Source organism: Oncorhynchus kisutch, linkage group LG2, assembly GCF_002021735.2.
Source record: "Oncorhynchus kisutch isolate 150728-3 linkage group LG2, Okis_V2, whole genome shotgun sequence".
Classification (NCBI taxonomy): Eukaryota; Metazoa; Chordata; class Actinopteri; order Salmoniformes; family Salmonidae; genus Oncorhynchus; species Oncorhynchus kisutch.
Genome location: NC_034175.2, coordinates 20,176,090 through 20,186,573, shown reverse-complemented (window position 1 = coordinate 20,186,573; position 10,484 = coordinate 20,176,090).

The following is a 10,484-nucleotide window of genomic DNA, read 5'->3' as shown; positions in this document are numbered from 1 at the left end:
TATCATTTTAACATGGATTTCAATTGAAGTCAATGTCTTCACTTTCATAGATTCACTTTAATGTGTAGATGTGAGCTTTCCCTTGTCTTTGTGTGTGATCTCAGTAAGAGACATGACGATTTCCATGTCTCCGGATAATACTTGCTTAATATACATTGATATGATAAAACTGGCCAGATTAGGTTAAATAATCAAATGACAACAGTTTCAGGGATGTGCAGCAGGTCTCTAAAACTGAGGTTATTCTGGTCCTCAAAGCCTGGGGATTGAGGTTGCTCAGGTTGACAGCTAGGAACATTGATTATCTTTCCCAGAAGTCTTCTGTGAAATAATCTGTGCTCTGAGGTGCTGGGGCTTAACTGCGGATAATTGACCTCAATGTTTCCAAAGCGTTATGTTCTTTTAAAGGCAGTGGTCAATGTCTCAGAGTGATGGAGGGCTATTACGGCTCCTTTTGGAATATGATCTCATTTATCTCGGATTCTGTTCAGTTTATGACCGTTCACCACAGACAAATCTTTATAGGAATCTTAACTCAGCAAAAAAAGAAACGCCCTCTCACTGTCAACTGCGTTTATTTTCAGCAAGCTTAACATGTGTAAATATTTGTATGAACATAACAAGATTCAACAACTGAGACATAAACTGAACAAGTTCCACAGACATGTGACTAACAGAAATGGAATAATGTGTCCCTGAATAATGTGTCTCTGAACAAAGGGGGGGGGGGGGGTCAAAATCAAAAGTAACAGTCAGTATCTGGTGTGGCCACCAACTGCATTAAGTACTGCAGTTCTACTCCTCCTCATGGACTGCACCAGATGTGCCAGTTCTTGCTTTGAGATGTTACCCCACTCTTCCACCAGGGCACCTGCAAGTTCCTGGACATTTCTGGGGGGAATGGCCCTAGCCCTCACCCTCCGATCCAACAGGTCCCAGATGTGCTCAATGGGATTGAGATCCGGGATCTTTGCTGGCCATGGCAGAACACTGACATTCCTGTCTTGCAGGAAATTAAGCACAGCACGAGCAGTATGGCTGGTGGCATTGTCATGCTGGAGGGACATGTCAGGATGACCCTGCAGGAAGGATACCAGATGAGGGAGGAGGATGTCTTCCCTGTAATGCACAGCGTTGAGATTGCCTGCAATGACAACAAGCTCAGTCCGATGATGCTGTGACATACCGTCCCAGACCATGACGGACCCTCCACCTCTAAATCAAAACCCGCTCCAGAGTACAGGCCTCGGTGTAATGCTCATTCCTTTGATGATAAACGCGAATCCGACCATCACCCCTGGTGAGACAAAACCGCGACTCGTCAGTGAAGAGCACTTTTTGCCAGTCCTGTCTGGTCCAGCGACGGTGGGTTTGCGCCCATAGGCGACGTTGTTGCAACAGGCCTACAAGCCCTCAGTCCAGCCTCTCTCAGCCTATTGAGGACAGTCTGAGCACTGATGGATTGTGCATTCCTGGTGTAACTCGGGCAGTTGCTGTTGCCATCCTGTAACTGTCCTGCAGGTGTGATGTTCGGATGTACCGATCCTGTGCAGGTGTTGTTTCAAGTTGTCTGCCACTGCAAGGGCGCTCAGCTGTCCGTCCTGTCTCCCTTAGGTGTCTCACAGTACGGACATTGCAATTTATTGCCCTGGCCACATCTGCAGTCCTCATGCCTCCTTGCAGCATGCCTAAGTCACGTTCACGCAGATGAGCAGGGACCTTGAGCATCTTTCTTTTGGTGTTTTTCAGAGTCAGTAGAAAGGCCTCTTTAATTTCCTAAGTTTTCATAACTGTGACCTTAATTGCCTACCATCTGTAAGCTGTTAGTGTCTTAACGACCGTTCCACAGGTACATGTTCATTAATTGTTTATGGTTCATTGAACAAGCATGGCAAACAGTGTATAAACTCTTTAAATCAAATCAAATCAACAGTGCAGTAATGCAGTAATAACCAACGAGTAATCTAACCTAACAATTCCAAAACTACTACCTTATACACACAAGTGTAAAGGGATAAAGAATATGTACATAAAGACATATGAATGAGTGATGGTACAGAACGGCATAGGCAAGATGCAGTAGATGGTATCGAGTACAGTATATACATATGAGATGAGAAATGTAGGGTATGTAAACAAAGTGGCATAGTTTAAAGTGGCTAGTGATACATGTATTACATAAAGATGCAGTAGATGATATAGAGTACAGTATATACATATGAGATGAGTAATGTAGGGCATGTAAACATTATATTAAGTAGCATTGTTTAAAGTGGCTAGTGATATATTTTTACATCAATTTCCATCAATTTCCATTAGTAAAGTGGCTGGAGTTGAGTCAGTGTGTTGGCAGCAGCCACTCAATGTTAGTGGTGGCTGTTTAACAGTCTGATGGCCTTGAGATAGAAGCTGTTTTTCAGTCTCTCGGTCCCTGCTTTGATGCACCTGTACTGACCTCGCCTTCTGGATGATAGCGGGGTGAACAGGCAGTGGCTCGGGTGGTTGTTGTCCTTGATGATCTTTATGGCCTTCCTGTGACATCGGGTGGTGTAGGTGTCCTGGAGGGCAGGAAGTTTGCCCCCGGTGATGCGTTGTGCAGACCTCACTACCCTCTGGAGAGCCGTATGGTTATGGGCGGAGCAGTTGCCGTACCAGGCGATGATACAGCCCGACAGGATGCTCTCAATTGTGCATCTGTAGAAGTTTGTGAGTGCTTTTGGTGACAAGCCGAATTTCTTCAGCCTCCTGAGGTTGAAGAGGCGCTGCTGCGCCTTCTTCACGACGCTGTCTGTGTGGGTGGACCAATTCAGTTTGTCCGTGATGTGTACGCCAAGGAACTTAAAACTTACTACCCTCTCCACTACTGTCCCATCGATGTGGATAGGGGAGTGCGCCCTCTGCTGTTTCCTGAAGTCCACAATCATCTCATCTGTTTTGTTGACGTTGAGTGTGAGGTTATTTTCCTGACACCACACTCCGAGGGCCCTCACCTCCTCCCTATAGGCCGTATCATCGTTGTTGGTAATCAAGCCTACCACTGTAGTGTCATCCGCAAACTTGATGATTGAGTTGGAGGCGTGCATGGCCACGCAGTCGTGGGTGAACAGGGAGTACAGGAGAGGGCGCAGAACGCACCCTTGTGTGGCCCCAGTGTTGAAGATCAGCAGGGTGGAGATGTTGTTACCTACCCTCACCACCTGGGGGCGGCCCGTCAGGAAGTCCAGTACCCAGTTGCACAGGGCGGGGTCGAGACCCAGGGTCTCGAGCTAGATGACGAGTTTGGAGGGTACTATGGTGTTAAATGCTGAGCTGTAGTCGATGAACAGCATTCTCACATAGGTATTCCTCTTGTCCAGATGGGTTAGGGCAGTGTGGTTGCGATTGCGTCGTCTGTGGACCTATTTGGGCGGTAAGCAAATTGGAGTGGGTCTAAGATGTCAGGTAGGGTGGAGGTGATATGGTCCTTGACTAGTATCTCAAAGCACTTCATGATGACGGAAATGAATGCTACGGGGCGGTAGTCGTTTAGCTCAGTTACCTTAGCTTTCTTGGGAACAGGGACAATGAAGATCTTTACAATGAAGATCTGTGAAGTTATTTGGATGATTACGAATTATCTTTGAAAGACAGGGTCCTGAAAAAGGACATTTCTTTTTTTGCTGAGTTCATTTAATGTCAGTATGAGTAGTTCTATTGTATAACAAAAACACTAGTCAGAGATAACATGTATTTTTAGATTTTCTCTATGAATCATAGAGAATCAAAACATACAAGATAGAGCTATTTCTTCATCATTATATTACATTATATTCTTCCATAATGAAGAAATAGCTTTATTTTGTATGTTTTTGTCTATGATTTATAGAGAGAACCTAAGAATGGATGTTATCTCTGACTAGTGTTTTTGTTATACAATAGAACTACTCTTATCTCTTCACTTGCCATATTGGTTCTTCTCAACTCTACCCTACTTCTTTTCACATTCTTAGCAATCTTCTTTCTAAAACAAATTCTATATGCTATATGACATGTATTGAAACACTGATATTATTTTATTGCCTAAATTACACCTTTTTGTTAGGCTAAACCATGAGGGACACTTTAGTTATTAGCCTTTGCATAGCTGAGAGTTTCTCTGAGGCAGTAGTGGTTAAGTGCCTTACTCAAGGACAGCTGTATCCTCTCATGGGAAACACATTAATGCAGTGATGATCTCTCTGCTAAACCACAGGCCATAGACGAGGCTGGCTACTGGAGCTAATGCATGAACTGTGTACAAACTAGTGGTCGACCGATTAATTGGAATGGAGGATTAATTAGTGCCGATTTCAAGTTTTCATAACAATTGGAAATCGGTATTTTGGGATGCCGATTTTGCCGATTTAATAAAAAAAAAAAATGTTATTGTTTTTACGCCTTTATTTAACTAGGCAAGTCAGTTAAGAACACATTCTTATTTTCAATGACGGCCTAGGAACAGTGGGTTAACTGCCTTGTTCAGGGGCAGAATGACAGATTTTTACCATGTCAGCTCGGGGATTCAATCTTGCAACCTTACAGTTAACTAGTCCAACGCTCTAACCACCTGCCTCACGAGGAGCCTGCCTGTTACGCGAATGCAGTAAGAAGCCAAGGTAAGATGCTAGCTAGCATTAAACTTATCTTATAAAAAACAACCAATCAATCATAATCACCAGTTATAACTACACATGGTTGATGATATTACTATCTATCGTGTCCTGCGTTGCATATAATCGATGCGGTGCACATTCGCGAAAAAGGACTGTCGTTGCTCCAACGTGTACCTAACCATAAACATCAATGCCTTTCTTAAAATCAATACACAGAAGTACATATTTTTAAACCTGCATATTTAGCTAAAAGAAATCTAGGTTAGCAGGCAATATTAACCAGGTGTAATTGTGTCACTTCTCCTGCGTTCATTGCACATAGAGTCAGGGTATATGCAACAGTTTGGGCCGCCTGGCTCTTTGCGAACTAATTTGCCAGAATTTTACGTAATTATGACATAACATTGAAGGTTGTGCAATGGAACAGGAATATTTGGACTTATGGATGCCACCCATTAGATAAAATACAGAATGGTTCCATATTTCACTGAAAGAATAAACGTTTTGTTTTCGAGATGATAGTTTCCGGATTCGACCATGTTAATGACCTAAGGCTCGTATTTCTGTGTGTTATTATGTTATAATTAAGGCTATGATTTAATAGAGGAGTCTGACTGAGCGATGGTAGGCACCAGCAGGCTCGTAAGCATTCATTCAAACAGCACTTTCGTGCGTTTTGCCAGCAGCTCTTCGCAATGCTTCAAGCATATCAACTCCTGAGGTTAGGCCGGTGTAACAGATGTGAAATGGCTAGCTAGTTAGCGGGGTGTGCACTAATAGCGTTTCAAACGTCACTCGCTCTGAGACTTGGAGTAGTTGTTCCCCTTGCTCTGCATGAGTAACGCTGCTTCGAGGGTGGCTGTTGTCGATGTGTTCCTGGTTCGAGCCCAGGTAGGAGCGAGGAGAGGGATGGAAGCTATACTGTTACACTGGCAATACTAAAGTGCCAATAAGAACATCCAATAGTCAAAGGTATATGAAATACAAATCGTATAGAGAGAAATAGTCCTACAATTCCTATAATAACTACAACCTAAAACTTCTTACCTGGGAATATTGAAGACTCATGTTTAAAGGAACCACCAGCTTTCATATGTTCTCATGTTCTGAGCAAGGAACTTAAACGTTAGCTTTTTTATATGGCACATATTGCACTTTTACTTTCTTCTCCAACAATTTGTTTTTGCATTATTTAAACCAAATTGAACATGTTTCATTATTTATTTGAGGCTAAATTGATTTTATTGATGTATTATATTAAGTTCAAATAAGTGTTCCTTCAGTATTGTTGTAATTGGTCGATTCATCGGTGTCGGCTTTTTTTGGTCCTCCAATCATCGGTATCGGTATCGGTATCGGCGTTGAAAAATCATAAACGGTCGACCTCTAGTACAAACACATACTGTAGTGCTAATACAGTAGAGTGCTATGTGGACTGTAAGCATGCTTTAGTGTTAAGCAATGTGGCAAACAGATTATTATATACTGGCTAGACCAGATTAACTATGGTGAAATAATCTTAAATGGCTTCAATTGCACCATAAAACCCTATAAAAGGAATAAAATTAATAGTGGTCATACAGTTGAAGTCGGTAGATAACATACACTCTGGTTGGAGTCATTAAAACAAATTATTCAACCACTCCACAAATTTCTTGTTAACAAACTATAGTTTTGGCAAGTCGGTTAGGACATCTCCTTTGTGCATGACACAAGTAATTTTTCCAACAATTGTTTACAGACAGATTATTTCACTTATAATTCACTGTATCACAATTCCAGTGGGTCAGAAGTTTACATACTCTAAGTTGACTGCCTTTAAACGGCTTGGAAAATTCCAGAAAATAATGTAATGGCTTTAGAAGCTTCTGATAGGCTAATTCACATCATTTGAGTCAATTGGAGGTGTACCTGTGGATGTATTTCAAGGTCTACCTTCAAACACAGTGCCTCTTTGCTTGACATCATAGGAAAATAAAAAGAAATCAGCCAGTACCTCAGAAAAAACATTGTAGATTTCCACAAGTCTGGTTCATCCTTGGGAGCAATTTCCAAACACCTGAAGGTATAAACACTATGGGACCACGCAGCCATCATACCACTCAGGAAGGAGACGCGACCTGTCTCCTAGAGATGAATGTACTTTGGTGCGAAAAGTGCAAATCAATCCCAGAACAACAGCAAAGGACATTGTGAAGATGCTGGAGGAAACATATACAAAAGTATCTATATCCACAGTAAAACGAGTCCTATATTGACATAACCTGAAAGGCCGCTCACAAGGAAGAAGCCACTGCTCCAAAACCGCCATAATAAAGCCAGACTACGGTTTGCAACTGCACATAGCGATAAAGATCGTACTTTTTGGAGAAATGTCCTCTGGTCTGATGAAACAAAAATAGAATTGTTTGGCCATAATGACCATTGTTATGTTTGGAGGAAAAAGGGGAGGCTTGCAAGCCAAAGAACACCATCCCAACCATGAAGCATGGGGGTAACAGCATCATGTTGTGGGGGTGCTTTGCTGCAGGAGGGACTGGTGCACTTCACAAAATAGATGGCAACATGAGGGAGGAAAATTATGTGGCTATATTGAAGCAATACCTCAAGACATTAGTCAGGAAGTTAAAAATTGGTCGCAAATGGGTCTTCCAAATGGACAATGACCCCAAACATACTTCCAAAGTTGTGGCAAAATGGCTTAAGGACAACAATGTCAAGGTATTGGAGTGGCCATCACAAAGCCCTGACCTCAATCCTATAGAGAATTTGTGGGCAGAACTGAAAAAGTGTGTGCGAGCAAGGAGGCCTTCTAACCTGACTCAGTTACACCAGCTCTGTCAGGAAGAATGGCCAAAATTCACCCAACTTATTGTGGGAAGCTTGTGGAAGGCTACCCAAAATGTTTGACCCAAGTTAACAATTTAAAGGCAATGCTACCAAATACTAATTAAGTGTATGTAAACCTCTGGCCCACTGGGAATGTAATGAAAGATATTAAAGCTGAAATAAATAATTCTCTCTAGTATTATTCTGACATTTCACATTCTTAAAATAAAGTGGTGATCCTAACTGACCTTGGACAGGGAATTTTTACTAAATGTCAGGAATTATGAAAAACTGAGTTTAAATGTATTTGACTAAGGTGTTTGTAAACTTCCGTCTTCAACTGTAACAACAAGGCACCAACGTACTATAGGTTATGCCACTATAGTTCCATGATTGTAATACATAGTCTTATTGCATGGGATTTATCCTCCGTTTCCCATCATGCACTGAGACAGCTAGAATAATTAGTTATTGATAGAGGGCCGGTAATTAATGATGATGAGTCTAGGTGCAATATTAGCTGCCCGTGATTGCATCTGAGTGGCCTCTGTGATTGGTTCAGAGAGTCACGGAGACATGGACACTCGTTTGTTGTCCCTTGAACTGAATCTGGGGTAATGGGATGGAGTCACACAGTGATGGAAGGGGACCAAATTCTCTGCACCCCAGTCAATAGTTCTGAAATGGTCAGTGGGATTCATTAAGTGTTTATGAGTTGGTAAGAGATATTGATGGTTTCATATTAATGTTTATTAACTATTTACAGTAATCAATGGCATACTTTTGATAGAACCATGAACCATGAATAATTATCTGTTTTATAATATGTAGAACTACTCTGAATAATCGTAATAATCTTAAACTTCTAGCCGTTGAGATAATTGAGCTATGAAATGCAATAAAGAACATTTGATTTGCTTGAAATATATGATGTATCCCTTAGGAGTAGAGAAAGTGAGGACTGGAGCCTCTTGAAGGTCCCAGTGTGTGCCGTGTGTGTGTGTGTGTCTGTGTGTGTATGTACTGACGTGTGTGTGTGTGTGTATGTGAGTGCATGTGTGTGTAGCCTACGTGTGGAAGTGATCGTCTGTGTCCCTGCTACCCCTGTGGGGATCTGTGTGTGAGTGATGGCTCTGTGTCTGAAACAGCGTTGTGTGTGAGCAGCAGAGCGTGTAATGAACGTTACCGTCACCCCCACTCCCCCCTCGTTCTCCTTCATCCCTCACTCTGCTACAGCAGATCCTGTACAGGGCCATTCCCATCACGCACATCACAGTACAACCCTCCTAATCACTCGAAGTTATCAGACCACACACACTCCAGGGAGTACAGTACACTAGTCCCTACGTCCTGCACTGATGACAACGTTTGAACACAGACGCATAGGCTACAAGGAAGTGTGATCATCTCATTCACTCCGTGACAATGGGATACAGTGTGATATTCTGTGTTAATTATTTTGTTATGTCTGACCTATGATACATGATGCTTGTGAAAGGTCAATGTGTCTACATCTAATTAGCTCATTTGAACACAGTTGATGTAATTCTGTGAAATTTAGGGGAAATATGATATGTAATGGAGACTGGATGACATCCTCAGATCAATCTCTATGACAATGACAGAGTAATACTGTTGGCTACACGCGGCAGGATGGAAACAGAAAAAAAGCTTTGCCAGGTTGTATGGGGAGCGTCACTGCACAGCTATTTTCAGGTCTCTCCGGAGATGTTCGATCGAGTTCAAGTCCGGGCTCTGGCTGGGCCACTCAAGGACATTCAGAGACTGTTCCCGAAGCCTCTCCTGTGTTGTCTTTGCTGTGTGCTTAGGGTCGTTGTCGTGTTGGAAGGTGAACTTTCGCCATAGTCCTGAGGTCCTGAGTTCGCTCCATTCATCTTTCCTTTTGATCCTGACATCCCCCCCAGCATGATACTGCCACCACCATGCTTCACCGTAGAGATGGTGCCAGGTGACGCTTGGCATTTAGGCCAAAGAGTTCAATGTTAGTTTCATCAGATCAGAGAATCTTGTTTCTCATGGTCTGAGAGTCCTTTAGGTGCCTTTTGGCAAACTCCAAGCAGGCTGTCCTGTGCTTTTTACTGAGGACTGTCTTACGTCTGGCGACTCTACCATAAAGGCCTGAATAGTGGAGTGCTGCAGAGATGGTTGTCCTTCTGGAAGTTTCTCCCATTTCCACAGAGGAACTATGGAGCTCTGTCAGAGTGACCATTGGGTACTTGGTCACCTCCCTGACCAAGGCCCTTCTCCCCCGATTGCTCAGTTTGGCTGGGAGAGTCTTTGCTCTAGGAAGAGTCTTTGTGGTTCCAAACGTCTTCCATTTAAGAATGATGGAGGCCACTGTGTTCTTGGGGACCCTTTTTGGTACCCTTCCCCAGATCTGTGCCTTGACACAATCCTGTCTCGGTCCTCTACGGACAATTCCTTCGACCTCATGGCTTGGTTTTTGCTCTGACATGCACTGTTAACTGTGGGACCTTTAAATAGACAGGTGTGTGTCTTTCCAAATCATGTCCAATCAATTGAATTTACCACAGGTGGTAGAAACATCAACGATGATCAATGGAAACAGGATGCACCCGAGCTCAATTTCAAATCTCATAGCAAAGGGTCTGAATACTTATGTAAAAAGGTATTTCTGTTTTTTATTTTAATACATTTCTAAAAATCTGTTTTTGCTTTGTCATAATGGGGTATGGTGTGTAGATGGACAAATATTTGTATTTATTTAATCCATTTTAGAATAAGGCTGTAATGTTACAAAATATGGAAAAAGTCAAGGGGTCTGAATAATTTCCGAATGCACTGTATATCTAGATAAGCACACCGATTCCTAGAAAACATTTAGTAGTGCCGGCACACCTCAATGCTACAAATATACGTACATTATGCTTTGTGACACACATTCTGCTTATTAATCAGTACTCTTAAAGGCAAACTGTTGTACTTCTGGCTAGTGTTAACAGGGCAGGCAAAGCAACTCTCACTGTATATGGATTCCATATG